The 17395-nt window shown below is 49.6% G+C and overlaps 1 protein-coding gene across 1 annotated transcript in view; it reads left to right on the forward strand.

Moving 5' to 3' along the window:
- Positions 1 to 2195: 2195 nt before the first annotated feature.
- The window catches only part of KIAA1671 (KIAA1671 ortholog), a 127726-nt gene continuing 112526 nt past the window's right edge, over positions 2196 to 17395 (forward strand). Inside the window, exon 1 of the mRNA XM_060249843.1 lies at positions 2196 to 2227. The gene's annotated coding sequence lies outside the window, so the exon portion shown is untranslated. The remainder of the gene's footprint in view (positions 2228 to 17395) is intronic.

The raw sequence follows: 17395 nt of genomic DNA on the forward strand, positions 1-17395 counted from the left end.
TGGTAGATGTGGGGGAGTTAGTTGCTGTGAGGCCTAAATTGCTTGGAGGGGGAGGGGAGCTTATTCCAAGCATTTGGTGATAGAAACATGACAGAGAGAGGAAGCGAGTGGTGTGAAAAGGAAGTGCCATGGTGAGAGGCCAAGCCGGGCAGTGGTCAGTGTGCTGGACTGGGAAGATGCAGGTTCAAAAAGGCCAGTGCAGAGTTGCTCCTATCTAAGGCCATTGAAATGAAGGGATAGCACTGGGGGTAACATTAGAACACTCCCTTTCTCATGGCCTGATGCAGTTTCCCAAGGCTGGGGCCAAAAAGAAAGAAGGAAAGACACTGATGCAGCTCTGAGCTTCTTGGATTAATAAAAAGCCGGGGGGGGGGGCTATTGATGATTAAAACACCTTAGAAAAAAATATTCCTGACAGAGTATTAACATGTGTAGATTCAAGACTGAGATGAACAGACATTTACCCAAAATGTTTATATTGACTTTTTTTGTATTTTCACTCTTAGGATGTCTATTCTAGCTTTACCCAGTGCTTCCATATGCCATTGAGATATCCCAGTATGCCATGGCTCCCAAGGACTGATTGACTGACAGTGGCTGAGCTCAAAACCCCCCAAAGGTTCTGCCAGAATCCAACTCTGTGCATCAGAATCACTGTGGCTAAACACTCAAAAGATGCAGCTTCGGTTGACTCGGTAGTTATTTGCACGATGGAAAACAAAGACTGACGAATTGAATTCAGGAATTTAATACTACTGCCGAATGGATTCAGAAGGAATGGGTTCCTGTTCCTGGAATAATATTTCTTTTTTCACAGTCACTCTCTGAAACATGCCTTTTGGGATACACTTTATAAGCCAGGATTGCCAGTCTCCAGGTGAGGCCTGGAGATCTCCCAGAATGAAAAGTGATCTCCAGGTGACAGAAATCTGTGCCCCTGGAGAAAATGGCAGCTGTGGAGGATGGACTCTGCGGCATTTTAGAACCCATCAAAGTCCTTCCCCTCCCCCAACCCCTTCCCCCACCCTGAAATCTCCAAGAATTCCCTACCCCAGAGTTGGCAACCTTAGTACAAGCTGGTTGGCAACATGCTTTCTGAACTGGGTGCTGCTGCCGTGGCTACAGCAAGAAGAAAAAAGGATGATGCAGGCCAGGGTAAGAAAAGGGAAATTATGTTTAAATTTTAAAAAGGACAAGGAGGTGAAAGATGGGTCACCCACTCAGGCCCAGAGGGGCTAAGATGGACTGTAGAGAGCAAAAGTAGTCTGCACATGCTCAGAGGTGCTCATTACACAATTCTCATAATTATTAAGGACTTTTGAAGTTGGCTTGCTCTTGGGCTGGCTCCTCTGGCTCAAGAAGGGCCGGATATTACTGCGATAATTCTTGTTTCTGTTGGGGTACAATAATTGCATTCATCATTTCAGTTTCAAACTTCATAACTAATCTTTTTTGACTGCATGGTAATCAAATACGTAGTAGCGATTAAGCCAGTGTTGTAGTCAAAAAAGGTTAGTTATGAAGTCTTAAACGCCCGAAACTTAAATGATGAATACAATTGTACCCCAACACAGAAATAAGAATTATTGCAATTTATAGACAAGACTTTAACATTATAAAGAAGGAGATGAAAAGGAAAATATTCTCTGGCTTTGCAATACATGATGTGCTTCTACAACCTTCCCCGCCTTTTCTTTTCTGTCCCCCGCACGGCTTTCCTATTGTTCTTCTTGAAGAAGGGCGGTGTGTCCATTGCTCCAGGTGGGCGCCCTGCCCAGTCTCCACCCACAGCGGCCATCTTCTCCCAGGGCAAAAGCTCTCCGTAGCAGACGAGCTGCAGGTCCCACCTGGAGGCTGGCATCCCTCCCACTCGGGGAAGGACGGCAGGACTCGAACTCGCCTCCCTGCGCCCGCCCATTCCCCCTCCTCCCCCCCCCCGCCGTTGCCTAGGCCACGCCCCAGGCCCGAGCCTTTGCCGCGTGACGGCCAGAGACTCCGCCCCCTTCCCGCGCGGTTGCCCGGGCAACGGAGGCGCTTCCCTCCACTCGGGGCCGCGGCCAGCAGGCTGGGTTGCGCCGGCCGGCCCCGCCCCTTCGCCTTCCCCCGCCGCCGCTCCGCCCGAGGCCACGCCCCCAGCAGCCCTCAAGCTCAGCTGCGCCGCGGGAGAGGCGACTTCGGGGCCGGCGGAGAGGCGCGCTCGGGGGGCTCCCGCTGGCCGAGGACGGAGGTGAGCCCCGCCCCCGCGACCCCCTTCCACGCCTCCCTTGGCCCCGCCCCAAGACCCCCCCCCCCGGGCTGGGGTCCTCGCCTCGCCTTCCCCGGGGGGCTTTGCAAGAGAAGCAGCAGGCGGCCGCGCTTGGGGCCCCAGCAGAGGAGGCCCAGCAGCAGCCCCCGAGGGAGGGGGGGGGGAGGCCGGGCTGGCTGCCTCGGGGGCGGGGGAGGGGAGGGGGCGCCCTGGAGGGTGTTCAACCCCCCCCCCCACTCCTCAGGGGCAGCAGGGACCCCCAAGACTGGGGGGAGCCCCCTGCCCCGTAGAGGATGGGATGGATGGGGCAGGCTGCTGGCTGGGGGGGAGGGGAGGGGGCGCCCTGGAGGGTTTCGACCCCCCCCACACTCCTCAGGGGCAGCAGGGACCCCCAAGACTGGGCGGGAGCCCCCTGCCCTGTAGAGGATGGGATGGACGGGGCAGGCTGCTGGCTGGGGGGGGTGTGTGTGGCTTCCATCCTTCCTTGCAGAAAGGGGGTGTTTCCCCCATTCTTGGAAAAAATCACATCCGGCTGTTTGTGGAGCGCCTGCCTTCTGGATTGAAGTCGCAGGAAAGAAGGCTTCGTGGGGCAACGGGAATGGCCCGGGCAGCCCTGCCATTCGGCCCCTTCCGTTTCTGACCCTTGGCTTGGCTTGGCTGGGCTGCTGCTTTTGTGTGCCCTCCCCCGCCCCCAAGGATCTTCTTCATTTCTTTCCTCCACACAGTCAACTGGAGGAGGGGCAGCAACCTTCAGCTGCCTGCCCCCTTGTGACCTGCGCCAGGGGTCAGTCGGGCACAGCACCAGCGCTGCCCTGGTGGTTCTGCACCACTGGGGCTCCTGGCAGATCCTCCTTCCCCTCCCCCCCAGTCCTGCTTTTAAGATCCCAACCGTGCGTGTTGCAGGGTTCACACAGGGATCCGTGAGGTCATGTGAGCCTCCAGGGAAATACTTCAGAAACAAGCGAAGAGCGTTCATGGATAAATCACTGCCTAGACTCAGCTCTGCCACAGTGTTCTAAGTGGGCATCCCTGCGTGGAAATGTGCACTGTCCAAATAGCGTTGGAACGACAGGGAATATTGAAAGGCAGATTGAGTTGTCTTCTGTTCACCAAAGACCTGCTGCTTTCGTTGTGTCTTCTGGGATGGCAGTTGTCTGAATTCGTTCATGGGCCAGTCCTTCAGACGCACGTCAGTCATCTAGATTAGTGAAACCTTTGGAGGGGTTGCTGAAACCTCTGTCAGTAAATGTCTATTGAACAAAGCAGGAGTCAAGTGGCACCTTTAAGACCAACCAATTTTTATGTAGAACGTAAGCTTTCGTGTGCTCTTAAGCACACTTCATCAGCACATGCAAGCTTGCGTTCTAAATAAAAATTGGTTGGTCTTAAAGGTGCAACTTGACTCCTGCTTTGTTCAGCTGCTTCAGACCAACGGCTGCAAATGTCAATAGCATTTTAGCCCTGTGATGTTCCAGCGTTATCATTTTTATGGGAAGTCCTGCTGGCAGGGGGAACGGATCTCTGACAACCTTGCCTGAGGCCTGAAAGCACGCCAGCTTCTGTTTGTTGAGACATCTGTCTTGTGAGGGCAAGTTAGGTCCCCTTTACTTGGGCAGGGGGGAGTTGCCTTCAAGGCTGCAATTAGTAATCAGTGCCATCCTACATAAAGGTAACTCCCGCCCCATGAAGCCAGAGGATTTGATGTGGAGTACGTCTGCATAGGCTTGTACTGGAAGTCTACCTGGTGTTCATCTTCAAAAGGTTACATCAGTGGATATCAAGGTGCTAATGGGTTGAGTGTGTCCTGACAGTTTGAAAGATAGAGATGAGAGGGGTTGAAAATAAATCAGAAGAGTTTCCAGATCAACATTAGGAAGAACTTCCTGACTGTTAGAGCGATTCCTCAATGGAACAGGCTTCCTCAGGAGGTGGTGGGCTCTCCTTCCTTGGAGGGTTTTAAACAGAGGCTAGATGGCCATCTGACAGCAATGAAGATCCTGTGAATTTAGGGGGAGGTCTTTGTGAGTTTCCTGCATTGTGCAGGGGGTTGGACTAGATGACCCTGGAGGTCCCTTCCAACTCTGTGATTCTATGAACTGCCTGACCCATTAGAGCGGTTCCTCAGTGGAACAGGCTTCCTCCTCGGGAGGTGGTGGGCTCTCCTTCCTTGGAGGGTTTTCAACAGAGGCTAGATGGCCATCTGACAGCAATGAAGATCCTGTGAACTTAGGGGGAGGTGTTTGTGAGTTTCCTGCATTGTGCAGGGGGTTGGACTAGATGACCCTGGAGGTCCCTTCCAACTCTATGATTCTATGACCAGAAAGTCATTGCGGGAGCCAGTTGAGATCAGTGGCTGACACTGGCCTGCCCTCTTTCAAGACCCTTTCAGCCATGCATCGTTGGGCTTGTTTTAGGTCGTAGATGCCTTGCTGTGAGGTCAAACCAGTGAGAGGCTGTGGCTCAGCCAGAGAGCCTCTGCTTTGCATGCAGGAGACCCCACTGCAGAATCTCCAGGGAAAGGAATCTGGTAGCAACAGGTGAGGGGGGAAACCTTTCTGTGCTTGAGACCTGGGAGAGCAGCTGCCTGTCTTAGGAGACAACTCTGAGCTTGATGGACAGAAGGTCTGAAGGAATCAGTAGAAGGCAACTTTGTGCACGCTTGCCACTTTCCTCGGACAAGAGTTCTTCAGGCTTGATGGATTGCAGGAGTGAATCCCCCTCCCTGAACTCTTTCAGTGTAGAAAAGTAGCATATTGGGAAGCAGTGCTCTCACCGATGAGCTACTTCTCCATGATTCAGGGTGTATTGTATTTTTAAACTGGGGAGTGTTCAGTCTTGCAGTCCTTCCAACTCCACTCTGAAGCGGTTCAGTTCAGGAGCACTGTTACTGCTTCTCTCCGGAGTGCTTCTTTGCCCACTGGTGCCAGTGTTCCCTCTAAACTGAGTTATCATGAGCTAGCTCACAGATTTTTAGCCTCCAGCTCACACATTTTTGGCCTGCCACAGGAAAAATGTCTTAGTAGGAGCTTCAAGAGATAGTAAGGACTGTTGTGTTGTATTATTAAATGAGAAGATCTGTTTGCAGTGAGTATTATAAGATTTTAGATACTAATGATGATATGAATTGAGCATTGTATAAGTAGATATATTGCAAAAACTTTTTATATTCAAGTACCCTTCCCTTTTCCCTTTCCTTCCATTCCCCTCCCCTATACGCTGTACCGGGAAAGCCAATAAAACTATTACATCCAAAAAATGGCCCCGGAGCACACTAGTTGATGTAGCAGCTCACAACTTTAATGCCAACAGCTCACAAAGTGGAATTTTTGCTCACAAGGTTCTGCAGCTTAGAGGGAACATGGACTGGTACATGTCGGATTAAGATCTGGGAGCCCCAGTTTTGAATCCCCACTCTGCCATGGAAGCTGGCTGGGTGACCTCAGGCCATTCGCATGCTCTCGGCCTAACCGGTGATTATGGGGAGGGGAACAATTTGCTTCTTTGGATCCCCACTGGGGAGAAAGAGGGGTATAAATGAAATAAACCAACATAGCTGTGCGGACTGTGGCTCTCAGTGGGGCTGCTAGAGTTTCACTCTTTGTTCAGAGTGCTGCTGCTCTGGGTTCCTAGTGGTAGCTACATCTTTCTTGAACCAAGAGGCACAGGGGTTTTTTTTTTTGGGGGGGGGGGTGAGTAGCACAAAGGGGAGGGCTGGGTCTCTGCAGGAGTGCATGGGTTAGGATGGTCTCTTAGTCCTGCCACTGGGACCATGTTGTCCCTTCTTACAAGGACCTACCTCACCTCACCAGAGGAGTGGTCACCTGTAGAAATGATGCTCAGTTGTCCTTGTTCATTTCATCACAGTTGGCAGAGAAGTCATGCACTGAGCCATGGGATGGATGTTCTGGCTTGGCATCTCATTAGCCAAAACATTGCATGTCCCAGTGTGGTACACCTTCAGGTGGGACACCATGTTGGTCTGAAGCAATAGAAGAATGTTTGCATCCAGGGACACCTGTAAAACCAGCAGAATTTCATTCTGGGTATCAGAACATAAGGACATAAGAGAAGCCATGTTGGATCAGGCCAATGGCCCATTCAGTCCAACACTCTGTGTCACATAAGAACAGAAGAGAAGCCTTGTTGGAACAGGCCAATGGCCCATCCAGTCCACCACTCTGGTCACATAAGAACATAAGAGAAGCCCTGTTAGATCAGGCCAGTGGCCCCTCCAGTCCAACACTCTGTGTCACATAAGAACATAAGAGAAGCCATGTTGGATCAGGCCAATGGCCCATTCAGTCCAACACTCTGTGTCACATAAGAACAGAAGAGAAGCCTTGTTGGAACAGGCCAATGGCCCATCCAGTCCAACACTCTGTGTCACATAAGAACAGAAGAGAAGCCCTGTTGGATCAGGCCAATGGCCCCTCCAGTCCAGCACTCTGTGTCACATAAGAACATAAGAGAAGCCATGTTGGATCAGGCCAATGGCCCCTCCAGTCCAACACTCTGTGTCACATAAGAACATAAGAGAAGCCATGTTGGATCAGGCAAGTGGCCCCTCCAGTCCAGCACTCTGTGTCACATAAGAACAGAAGAGAAGCCATGTTGGATCAGGCAAGTGGCCCCTCCAGTCCAGCACTCTGTGTCACATAAGAACAGAAGAGAAGCCATGTTGGAACAGGCCAATGGCCTATCCAGTCCAACACTCTGTGTCACATAAGAACAGAAGAGAAGCCATGTTGGAACAGGCCAATGGCCCCTCCAGTCCAACACTCTGTGTCACATAAGAACATAAGAGAAGCCATGTCGGATCAGGCCAGTGGCCCCTCCAGTCCAACACTCTGTGTCACAGAAGAACATAAGAGAAGCCATGTTGGATCAGGCCAATGGCCCCTCCAGTCCAGCACTCTATGTCACATAAGAACATAAGAGAAGCCATGTCGGATCAGGCAAGTGGCCCCTCCAGTCCAGCACTCTGTGTCACATAAGAACAGAAGAGAAGCCATGTTGGAACAGGCCAATGGCCCATCCAGTCCAACACTCTGTGTCACATAAGAACATAAGAGAAGCCATGTCGGATCACGCCAGTGGCCCCTCCAGTCCAACACTCTATGTCACATAAGAACATAAGAGAAGCCATGTCGGATCACGCCAGTGGCCCCTCCAGTCCAACACTCTGTGTCACAGAAGAACATAAGAGAAGCCATGTTGGAACTGGCCAATGGCCCCTCCAGTCCAGCACTCTGTGTCACAGAAGAACATAAGAGAAGCCATGTTGGATCAGGCCAATGGCCCCTCCAGTCCAACACTCTGTGTCACAGAAGAACATAAGAGAAGCCATGTTGGATCAGGCCAATGGCCCCTCCAGTCCAACACTCTGTGTCACAGAAGAACATAAGAGAAGCCATGTTGGATCAGGCCAATGGCCCCTCCAGTCCAACACTCTGTGTCACAGAAGAACATAAGAGAAGCCATGTTGGATCAGGCCAATGGCCCATCCAGTCCAACACTCTGTGTCACAGAAGAACATAAGAGAAGCCATGTTGGATCAGGCCAATGGCCCATCCAGTCCAACACTCTGTGTCACACAGTGGCAAAAAAAGAGAGAGGCACCATCAGGAGGTCCACCAGTGGGGCCAGGACACTAGAAGCCCTCCCACTGTTGCCCCTCCCCCAAGCTCCAAGAATACAGAGCATCACTGCCCCAGACAGAGAGTTCCATCTATACCCTGTGGCTAAGAGCCACTGATGGACTTCTGCTCCATACGTTTATCCAATCTTCTCTTGAGGCTGTCAGTGCTTGTAGCCACCGCCACCTCCTGTGGCAGTGAATTCCACGTGGTGTTAATCACCCTTTGGGTGAAGAAGTGCTTCCTTTTATCCGACTGCTTAACGATTTCATTGAGTGCCCATGAGTTCTTGTACTGCGAGAAAGGGAGAAAAGTACTTCCTTCTCTACCTTCTCTATCCCATGCACAATCTTATAAACCTCTGTCATGTTTTCTCCAAGCTAAAGAGCCCCAAGCGTTCTAACTTTTCTTCATAGGGAAAGTGTTCCAACCCTTTAATCATTCTAGTTGCCCTTTTCTGCCCTTTTTCCAGTGCTATAATATCTTTTTTGAGGTGTGGTGACCAGAATTGTATCAGTTTGCATTTGCGTGTTTTGGTGATGCTCTGTAAGTGTTCTGACCTGGCAAATGAAGCGTTTCCCTGAAGTCTGCCCGGTTGTTTTCCAATTCCCTTATTTTTGTGCTGTTTTCAGTTTTTATCTGACAGCTTCTGTAAATCCTGTTGTATGATTACCTGCTGCTCATTGTGTAATGAACGAAACCCTTTAATCTGAGGGGCTGGCAGGTGCTGTCTTCGCATCTGGCTTGCAGAAAGTTTTTGCATTGCTTGGTGTTTGCAGAAGCATTAGGGAAGGGCTTTGGCAGATGGCAGGGTGCAAATGTAATCACTGTGCTGGGTGGCATTCGGTTTGTCTACTTTTTTGCCTTTGCTTTTTTCTCTCCCTGAAGCATCTTCAGTCAGAGGAATTTTAACGCAGATGCTTTCGAGTATCTTTCTTTGAATGACATAAATGTGTTGAAGATAATCTGTTAATTGCAACAATTAACAGAAGTTGGCATTGCCATTCAGGGATTGCAACATATGGGAATTGATGTGTTATAAAAGATTTTTTTCCTCATTGACAATTATGCGAAGATTTCATGGCAAGAGAAAGAGCGGCTGATGTTTCCAGGGCAACTGAGAGTCTGTCATCTGTTCTTTGCATGTACTTTCCCTCTTCTCCCCCCCCCTCCGCCCAATACACCCATATGGAAACTGGGTTGGCCCAAGAGTGCGACAGGTGTGCCCCAAGTCTCCTTCAGCGCCATGTGCAGAAGCTCCAAGGTATACCCTTGTGCAGGGCTCTTGTTGTAGAAAAAGCCCAGCAGGAACTCATTTGCATATTAGACCACACCCCCTGACACCAAGCCAGCCGGAACTGTGTCCTTGTGCGTTCCTGCTCAAAAAAGCCTAGCCCTTGTGTCCCCTGCTGTGTTCTGCAGGAACCTCTAGTGTGAAAACGTTTGCATTGACTGGTCTGGCCCCCATCTGAAGAGACAAGGGAAGGCACTGGTGAGAAAGGTTCTCCCTGATTGCTAACTGTGCCGTCGCTAAAGTTCACTGGCCATGAAACTTGAATCACACTGCCTTGATAAAGACCGTGGTTAATAATTTCAAAATGCACACTACGATTAGTACAAAACAGCAGTCTTACCTGGATTGGTTAAAAATACTTTGTTTAAATGTTACATGTCCGGGGCATGACAAAAACATTTCAGCGATCCTGTCACAGAATTTTCTGAATGAATGCAGGCACACTGTCCTTCCAACCCTTTAAACCATGCAGGTGGTTTTTGCCCAAATTGTAGTCCATTGATATCCTTCTCTTCCTCCAAAGAGTTCGAGGGAGCCTGCAATGATCTCCCCTCTTCCTTGCAACTGGAGAGCCAGTTTGGTGTGGCGGTTAAGAGCGGTGGGCTGGGTGGAGAACTGGGTGGGCTGGGTGGAGAACTGGGTGGTTTGATTCCCCACGCCTCCTGTGCAAGACTTGGGGTTAGGTTGCCATTTTTCTCCAGGCCAGTTTGGCCAGGGATCCTTGCGGTTTTTAAACAGCAATTTACTCACGCACGAGTCGGTGCTAAATTACCCATTAACCTGAATGGCCCAAGATCAGGGCCGCAAGTAGAGGCAAGGGGACAGCTATTCTGGTTTTTCTGGTCAGACCAGTTGGGGAGTTCACAATAGTGCAGGTGCTGGTAATTTTAGAAAGCATCTCACGTCAGACACAGAATGACCTGCCCTGCTGCTCTGGAGACAGCGGCCCGGCTGCAACAAGGGTGGTGGTGGGGGGTGGCCTTGCTGGCCTTGATCAGAAAGGAGGCCAGAGAAGGTGTTGCTGTTAGCCAAGCCCCTCACGTGGGGCAGTGCTCTGTGGACACCCAGGGGCTGCACTGGAATATCTTCCTTCCTTCCTTCCCTGGGATATCTTCATGAGCTTTTGAGTCTGATTTTTGCCCACAACAGAGAGGGTGAATCTCCCCTGGAGTCCCATGGCAAGACACAGTGGGCCGAGCTACCTGCACCATACTCTGTGCCATTCTGAGATTGTCTTCCATTTTGCAGTGCCATCGACAAGGCATGTGCCACTTTACAGCAGCGGTACTTACTCCATGGCTCAAGGAGAGCCACATTTGCAGTTGCCGTCAACCGAAGGAGCCGCGTGAGCGCTGAATGTCCTGGGTTCTGCCCCACCAAAGACATACATGCGGCATGACAAGTGCCCTGACTTAGAGACTCTGTGAATTAATGTCCTCCAAAGCATTGTAGCTGATGGAGTGCTGTCTGCCCTGGGGGTTCTGTCTTCCTCCAGCACTGTTATCTTTTTTTGGTTTTGGATTGTCTCTTTGTAGGTTTTTGAGGTAAGAGATGACTGGAAGTGGTTTACCACTGCCATCTTCTGCACGGTACTAACCGGGGGGATAGATTCACTAAGATGTACTTTTAATATTCAACACATATATATATATTTAGATGATGAGAGTAACTCTGAGCATGCAGGCTTTTCTCTTCCTACCCCTGCTGGGCCTTTGCCAGGCCTTGGGGATTGACTTGTTATGTAGAATCTGCCTTCCTCGCAACACTGATGGCACCAAACAGGGTGAAAGCTTTCAGGTTCCACAGAACTCTTTATTAGGCTGAATGATATTCAAAGATAAATGCTTTTCCATGTTAAGAATCCCCTTCCAGTTGAACTCCAGTGCCAGGGTGGTTTGCCCAACCCCCCCCCATGGGAACCACATGCCAACCGCAAGCCTTGCCCACTTTCCTAAGTGGGTGCTGTGCTGGGTACCTGTGGTCATAGGAGCGCCAGGTGACATGTGAAAGAGCCACCACATATTGCACTGCTGCTTTACAGCATTAGCCAGCAAGAGGGGCAGGTTTGTGTTCTTGGAAGCTTCCAGTCTACAGTTTGGCACTAATTTCTTTGCGAAGCAGGGGTGCGTTTCAGTCTGGTTTAAATGGTTTAGCTCAAAACAGGCGCCTGTTTGCTTCCAAATGTGCCGCTGTAGAACAGAAAGCAACACCCCGGGCTGTTTCTTGTGCCTGGTACTGATCTGCAGTGTGTGGGCTGGCTGTGAGGCAGGGGCTGGCGTAGCTTTGTGCGGTCTCCAAGGTTTTTGCAGAAAAATTTGAATTGGAGATCTGTCCAAGGCTCTCAGTAGAGCGCGATCTGATTTAGCATATGTATTTTGACTTGTCAAGATGGGCAGCCGTGTCTGCAGCAGCAGAAAAGACCAAGGGTGGTGGCAGAGGAGGAGCTTTTATGAGTCCTGAAGGGAGCAGGAGCTCCGGGCAGCTTATCCCCCTGCCACAGATTGTGGTGGGTGGCCGTGATAGTCGGAGGAAATGGAATGAAGGTTGAGCCCAGTGGCACCTTTTGAGACCAACAAAGTTTAACTTTGGGTATAAGCGTTCACCTGCATGCACACTTCTTCAAAGACTGGAGAGCCAGTTTGGTGTAGTGGTTAAGTGTGCGGACTCTTATCTGGGAGAACCGGGTTTGATTCCCCACTCCTCCACTTGCCGCTGCTGGGATGGCCTTGGGTCAGCCATAGCCCTGGCAGGGGTTGTCCTTGAAAGGGCAGCTGCTGTGAGAGCCCTCTCCAGCCCCACCCACCTCACAGGGTGTCTGTTGTGGGGGAGGAAGGTAAAGGAGATTGTGAGCCGCTCTGAGACTCTTCGGAGTGGAGGGCGGGATATAAATCCAATATCTTCTTCTTCTTCTACAAAATAATTAAACTTTGCTGGTCTTAAAGGTGCCGCTGGACACAAATTTTGTTTCTCCGCTGCAGATTTTGTTAGTATTTAGGTGCCACTGGATGCCTGCTCTTTTCTACTGCTGTTTTGGCTTGTATTCAGTAAACAAAATTTTAAAAATACTCCCAAGTTAGTTTTGAACATTTTGACGGGGGGGAGGGGAGGGGGAATCTTGTGTACTTTAAATGTGGCATTCAGAGCTCTATGCAGAAATTGTTTTTATTGGAATACTGCTTGTAGAACTATAAAATAACTTAACACACGCTTCCTTGCATTGTTTAAGAGAAAAACCAAAGGCACTGAAAGCTTGACACATTAGTTTTGAGCACACCCAAAGAACTGTGCCTGATACGCCATGGAAGAGGCTGCCCACCCAGCAGTTTCATTAGAATTTCACTCTTTTTCCATGGAGACCACTGGGGTGCGTCCACTTTGCTGCCAGTCTCTGCAGCATAACTTGTGTTACTTGCTGGTTCCATAGCAAATTGGCGGTTGCGATATCCCTTCCGTCATGTGAGAGGAGGGGCGTGTGTGTGTAAGAGTTTTTGCTTAGGTATTGATTGGGCCTGCACAGCCAGTCATTTCAGGGGAATTCACAATTTAATTTTTGAAATTGTTATATTATTTGTGGCTTTATCTTCCTCTCCTACTAATTTACATCTGAATAAAACCATCCACACAGTTCCTAGAGGGGCTGTCATCTGAGAAGCATGGAGTACAATTCTGACATCATATTTTAACTATTTCTTTTCCTCCACTGTTTTTGTTTTCCTGCTTAAGTGTATCGCTGTCTGTATAAAAATGGATCCTTCTGCCTTTGTGTAAAATGCCAGTGCAGCACCTCCACGGGTAGAACAGTTTTGGCTTGCAGAATGTGGGTCTCACCGTGAGGGGCAGGTGAGACAGTTGCTCCCTGCCAACAGAAATTCATCCACAGAAACTTTGTGCTGGACCCAAGCTGTCTTCTCAAAGTGTGCAGGGGACTGTGGCAAAATGACCTTCTGGTTGGTAGCTCTTCCTGGCATGGGGGTTCCACAGCTGATTTATGCCTTGTGGGGTTTTCAAGGCGAGAGACATAGGAACATAAGAGAAGCAATCTTGGATCAGGCCAGTGACTCATCCATTCCAACACTCTGCGTCACACAGTGGCCAAAAAACCCCAGGAGGTCCATCAGTGGGGCCAGGACACTAGAAGCCCTCCCACTGTTGCCCCCCCCCCCCCCAAGCACCAAGAAAACAGAGCATCACTGCCCCAGACAGAGAATTCCAACAATACGCTGTGGCTAATAGCCACAGATGGATCTCTGATCCAGATGTTTATCCAATTCCCTCTTGAAGCTGGCTATGCTTGTAGCCGCCACCAACACCAACACCTCTTGTGGCAGTGAATTCCACATCTTAATCACCCTTTGGGTGAAGAAGTACTTCCTTTTATCTGTTCTAACCTGACTGTTCAGCAATTTCACTGAGTGCCCACGAGTTCTCGCACTGTGAGAAAGGGAGAAAAAGTACTTCTTTCTCTACTTTCTCCATCCCATGCATAATCTTGTAAACCTCTGTCATGTCACCACGCGGTCGACGTTTCTCCAAGCTAAAGAGCCCCAAGCGTTTCAACCTTTCTTCATAGGGAAAATGTTCCAATCCTTTAATCATTCTAGATGCCCTTTTCTGCACTTTCCCCAGTGCTATAATATCCTTTTTGAGGTATGGTGAGCAGAATTGTACACAGAACTCCTCCACACCATCAATTTATACAGGGGCATTCAGAGGTGGCTTGCCGTTGCTTGCCTCCATGTCACAGCCCTGGTGGTCTCCTTTCTGAAGACTGACCAGGGTCAACCATTCTTAGCTTCCAAGACCTGATGAAATCCGGCTAGCCTGGGCTATCTCTACCCAGCATCTGCAGTTAAGACGGTGGCAAGGAGCAGGAGATATGAAAGGCCACCTCCTGAGAGCCTCTGCCAGTCCCAGCAAGTGCTGCTGACCTTGAGAGCCCTGTGTGGTCTGCCTGGGCAGGGACGGCAGCTACGCTACAGTTGTTTATGCCCACAACATTTGAAGAAAGCTGTTGCTGCAGATTGGTATCGCTTTATTCCTTATTCCCAGGCCTCCATGGAAGGTTCGTACAGGATATGACAAAAAGGTAGAGGTACTTGGCTTTAGACACTTGCCTTGGCTAGGGTGTTCTTGCGTGTGTGTGAATGCGAGAGAAATGTGATTTTCCGTCATTGAACGATAGATAATCTGGGAAAGGATGCGGCCCGTGGGCTTGGTAAGTGGAATGCTGGCAGTTCCAGTATTTCTCCAGTTGTGGGCCTATGCAAAGATCCACGTTTATTTGTTTAAAATATTTTAACCCTACCTTTTGTCCTTCACCTCATGATGGCTGCCGAAGAATCAGAACCTCCAAGGACGCCAACTTAATAAGATTGTGCCTTTTAATGACAATTTTAAAAATATAAGTCAGTATGGTAGAAACCTGACCACCTTCCACCAGATGCCGCCTGCTTGTGTATGAATGGGGATAAGTTATCTGTCCCGAGTCCTGTCCCTCCGTTGGTTCCCTCGGGTGGCGAGATGCGCTGTCGGCATACTGAATAATTGTGAAATAACGAGGCTTCTGTCTGGAGAACAAAGTCCTGCTTTGCAGCCAATGAATTGCTGCTAGGGAGCGTACACGCTTGGTGGATAATAATAATAATTTTTAATTTATATCCCACCCTCCCTGCCGAAGCAAGCTCAGGGCGGCTTACATAACGAAAAATACGACATTACGATGGTACAATAATAAAACGCCCCAATTATATAACAATTGTCATTCTGTAGCCAAGGGTCATTCTGTAGGCTGAGGGGGGCGGGTGTCAGGCCGCATGTCGGGGCTTGCAGCTGTAAGATGGGTGTGGATCGTGGTCTTCAGGGTGTTCTGCTCCTGAAGACCCGTGAGAGTATTAAGCTAGCAGAGCTGATTGTCTCTGTGTTGTTTGTCTTCCATGATGGCATTCGAGAACCATGCACTGGCACGGGGTGCCGTGGTCTCTGGGTCAGGGAGTGGTTTTGCTTAATGTCCAGCCGTAGTTCTGGGAAACTAGCAAGCTTGTTCACTAATTTGTGGTGCGCTTTGCCCTGATGAAAGCAATTGCACAGCTGGTGTCTTTGCAAAGCACTGTGTTCTTAGATGGGATGAGATAAGTAACAGCCATTTGCACGCAAATGGTATTTGGATCCTCTCCTTGCCAAAGAACATCTTTGCTGTGTGAGGAGGCCTCTGCTTGCCATCTCTTGCTGCTCGGAGAACGCAGAAGAGCCCTTCCAGCTTTCCTGTAAACTTCCCCGGTATCATTTGCTCTCCACATTCTTGAAGAAGTGAGCCATGATTCATGAGGCTCATATTGAGATAAATGTTCAGTAGTCTTTAAGGCAGGGGTGTCAAACTCATTTGTTAGGAAGGCAGGATCTGACGTAAATGAGACGTTGTCGGGCCAGACCAAGTGTGTCATAAAATGTAATGTAGTCATAAAATGTAGCAGAAATAGAAGAAGAAGATGATATTGGATTTATATCCCCCCCTCCACTCCGAAGAGTCTCAGGGCGGCTCACAATCTCCTTTCCCTTCCTCCCGCACAACAGACACCCTGTGAGGTAGATGAAGATATTGGATTTATATCCCGCCCTCCACTCCGAAGAGTCTCAGGGCGGCTCACAATCTCCTTTCCCTTCCTCCCCCACAACAGACACCCTGTGAGGTAGATGAAGATATTGGATTTATATCCCGCCCTCCACTCCGAAGAGTCTCAGGGCGGCTCACAATCTCCTTTCCCTTCCTCCCCCACAACAGACACCCTGTGAGGTAGATGAAGATATTGGATTTATATCCTGCCCTCCACTCCGAAGAGTCTCAGGGCGGCTCACAATCTCCTTTCCCTTCCTCCCGCACAACAGACACCCTGTGAGGTAGATGAAGATATTGGATTTATATCCCGCCCTCCACTCCGAAGAGTCTCAGGGCGGCTCACAATCTCCTTTCCCTTCCTCCCCCACAACAGACACCCTGTGAGGTAGATGAAGATATTGGATTTATATCCTGCCCTCCACTCCGAAGAGTCTCAGAGCGGCTCACAATCTCCTCTACCTTCCTCCCCCACAACAGACACCCTGTGAGGTAGATGAAGATATTGGATTTATATCCCCCCCTCCACTCCGAGGAGTCTCAGGGCGGCTCACAATCTCCTTTCCCTTCCTCCCCCACAACAGACACCCTGTGAGGTAGATGAAGATATTGGATTTATATCCCGCCCTCCACTCCGAAGAGTCTCAGGGCGGCTCACAATTTCCTTTACCTTCCTCCCCACAACAGACACCCTGTGAAGTTGATGAAGATATTGGATTTATATCCCGCCCTCCACTCTGAAGAGTCTCAGAGCGGCTCACAATATCCTTCCCCTTCCTCCCCCACAACAGACACCCCGTGAGGTGGGTGGGGCTGTGAGGGCTCTCACAGCAGCTGCCCTTTCAAGGACAACCTCTGCCAGAGCTATGGCTGACCCAAGGCCATTCCAGCAGGTGCAAGTGGAGGAGTAGGGAATCGAACCCGGTTCTCCCAGATAAGAGTCTGCTCACTTAACCACTACACCAAACTGGCTCTCACCAAACTTTATAGGGTACAGACAAACACAACTAATTTTTTTAACTTGAAACATGCTTAAAAGATTAGCACTCTTGCAATATTTTGTTTAACTGTCTCTGATAACTGACACCTCTTGCTCTGAATTACTGCATCAAAATCTGGAGATAATGTCTGTGCTGTAGCAATCACAGGTATGCTGTTCAGGTGTGTAGCTGTAAGTTACAGCCCTGCTTTTGATTTATTGACATCCATTACAGAAATCTCATGGTCAATGCTCTAAGCCAGGGGAAAAGATGAAATTGCTGGGCATTGTGAGCTTTTGTACATAAGTTGCTATGTGTGCTGGTCAAGAACATGTGAAGTCACCATGGCACATACTGAAGGCTATGTGTTTGTCTACAAAACTATAGTCTTTCCCAGAAAAATAACTGCAACTCCTATGAGGCAGTGCAAGAATAGAGAGGACAACAATATGTAGTGGTTGGTATTAGCCTATTGTCTGGGAAGCCTAGGTTTAACACACACTCTTAGCCTTACCCTTGTTACTCCTCATCTAAATAGTTCACATTGTTTTCCTACTGAGAAAGACTGGATCATGAGGGCATGAATACAGTGAAAAGGGAGAGGGAACCCAGTTGCACCCAGGAGCCCTG

This window comes from Heteronotia binoei, chromosome 11, assembly GCF_032191835.1.
Source record: "Heteronotia binoei isolate CCM8104 ecotype False Entrance Well chromosome 11, APGP_CSIRO_Hbin_v1, whole genome shotgun sequence".
Lineage (NCBI taxonomy): Eukaryota > Metazoa > Chordata > Lepidosauria > Squamata > Gekkonidae > Heteronotia > Heteronotia binoei.